Source organism: Pleuronectes platessa, unplaced genomic scaffold (genome assembly GCF_947347685.1).
Source record: "Pleuronectes platessa unplaced genomic scaffold, fPlePla1.1 scaffold_27, whole genome shotgun sequence".
Lineage (NCBI taxonomy): Eukaryota > Metazoa > Chordata > Actinopteri > Pleuronectiformes > Pleuronectidae > Pleuronectes > Pleuronectes platessa.
The window spans coordinates 134,588-137,266 of NW_026519162.1; positions in this window are offsets into that span (position 1 = coordinate 134,588).

The window sequence follows — 2,679 nt, forward strand, 5'->3', positions numbered from 1 at the left end:
TATTTCATTATGGCAGTCAAACCACTGATTTTCAACTTTAGTCTATGAAACCTCCAAACCTTAAACATTGTTGCAAAATTAGGCTTATCTCACCGTTTCCAGCACTTTTGCGCACCTTGGGCACATCTGTGATGAAAAATTTAAGATTTTAACCAAAGTTGCAAAAATAGGCTTATCTCACCGTTTCCAGCGCTTTTGCGCATCTTGGGCACATCTGTGATGAAAAATTGAAGATTTTAACCAAAGTTGCAAAAATAGGCTTATCTCACCGTTTCCAGCGCTTTTGTGCATCTTGGGCACATCTGTGATGAAAAATTTAAGATTTTAACCAAAGTTGCAAAAATAGGCTTATCTCACCGTTTCCAGAGCTTTTGCGCATCTTGGGCACATCTGTGATGAAAAATTGAAGATTTTAACCAAAGTTGCAAAAATAGGCTTATCTCACCGTTTCCAGCGCTTTTGTGCATCTTGGGCACATCTGTGATGAAAAATTGAAGATTTTAACCAAAGTTGCAAAAATAGGCTTATCTCACCGTTTCCAGCGCTTTTGTGCATCTTGGACACATCTGTGATGAAAAATTGAAGATTTTAACCATTGTTGCAAAAATAGGCTTATCTCCCCGTTTCCAGCACTTTTTGGCACTTAGAGCCAATCTGACAGTAGAAACCGTGCAGTTGCTACTTTTTCATTGGGGTTTCCAAAACTTAAAATCTTTTTTTTAAAGAGTTCCTTTAGAGTTGAAACCAAGATTTCAAATTATCCTTTTTCATTATTATAATCCACTGTATGCATTTTAAGTATCAAGGAATTTGACTGAAGGCCTTTTGAGAAAACACGTTGATTAGTGACCCTATTTCATTATGGCAGTCAAACCACTGATTTTCAACTTTAGTCTATGAAACCTCCAAACCTTAAACATTGTTGCAAAATTAGGCTTATCTCACCGTTTCCAGCACTTTTGTGCACCTTGGGCATATCTGTGATGAAAAAATGAAGATTTTAACCAAAGTTGCAAAAATAGGCTTATCTCACCGTTTCCAGCGCTTTTGGGCATCTTGGGCACATCTGTGATGAAAAATTTAAGATTTTAACCAAAGTTGCAAAAATAGGCTTATCTCACCGTTTCCAGCGCTTTTGGGCATCTTGGGCACATCTGTGATGAAAAATTTAAGATTTTAACCAAAGTTGCAAAAATAGGCTTATCTCACCGTTTCCAGCGCTTTTGTGCATCTTGGGCACATCTGTGATGAAAAATTGAAGATTTTAACCATTGTTGCAAAAATAGGCTTATCTCACCGTTTCCAGCGCTTTTGGGCATCTTGGGCACATCTGTGATGAAAAATTGAAGATTTTAACCAAAGTTGCAAAAATAGGCTTATCTCACCGTTTCCAGCGCTTTTGTGCATCTTGGGCACATCTGTGATGAAAAATTGAAGATTTTAACCATTGTTGCAAAAATAGGCTTATCTCCCCGTTTCCAGCACTTTTTGGCACTTAGAGCGAATCTGACAGTAGAATCCGTGCAGTTGCTACTTTTTCATTGGGGTTTCCAAAACTTAAAATCTTTTTTTTAAAGAGTTCCTTTAGATTTGAAACCAAGATTTCAAATTATCCTTTTTCATTATTATAATCCACTGTATGCATTTTAAGTATCAAGGAAATTGAGTGAAGGCCTTTTGAGAAAACACGTTGATTAGTGACCCTATTTCATTATGGCAGTCAAACCACTGATTTACAACTTTAGTCTATGAAACCTCCAAACCTTAAACATTGTTGCAAAATTAGGCTTATCTCACCGTTTCCAGCACTTTTGCGCACCTTGGGCACATCTGTGATGAAAAATTTAAGATTTTAACCAAAGTTGCAAAAATAGGCTTATCTCACCGTTTCCAGCGCTTTTGCGCATCTTGGGCACATCTGTGATGAAAAATTGAAGATTTTAACCAAAGTTGCAAAAATAGGCTTATCTCACCGTTTCCAGCGCTTTTGTGCATCTTGGACACATCTGTGATGAAAAATTGAAGATTTTAACCATTGTTGCAAAAATAGGCTTATCTCCCCGTTTCCAGCACTTTTTGGCACTTAGAGCCAATCTGATAGTAGAAACCGTGCAGTTGCTACTTTTTCATTGGGGTTTCCAAAACTTAAAATCTTTTTTTTAAAGAGTTCCTTTAGAGTTGAAACCAAGATTTCAAATTATCCTTTTTCATTATTATAATCCACTGTATGCATTTTAAGTATCAAGGAATTTGACTGAAGGCCTTTTGAGAAAACACGTTGATTAGTGACCCTATTTCATTATGGCAGTCAAACCACTGATTTTCAACTTTGGTCTATGAAACCTCCAAACCTTAAACATTGTTGCAAAATTAGGCTTATCTCACCGTTTCCAGCACTTTTGTGCACCTTGGGCATATCTGTGATGAAAAATTGAAGATTTTAACCAAAGTTGCAAAAATAGGCTTATCTCACTGTTTCCAGCGCTTTTGTGCATCTTGGACACATCTGTGATGAAAAATTGAAGATTTTAACCATTGTTGCAAAAATAGGCTTATCTCCCCGTTTCCAGCACTTTTTGGCACTTAGAGCGAATCTGACAGTAGAAACCGTGCAGTTGCTACTTTTTCATTGGGGTTTCCAAAACTTAAAATCTTTTTTTAAAGAGTTCCTTTAGAGTT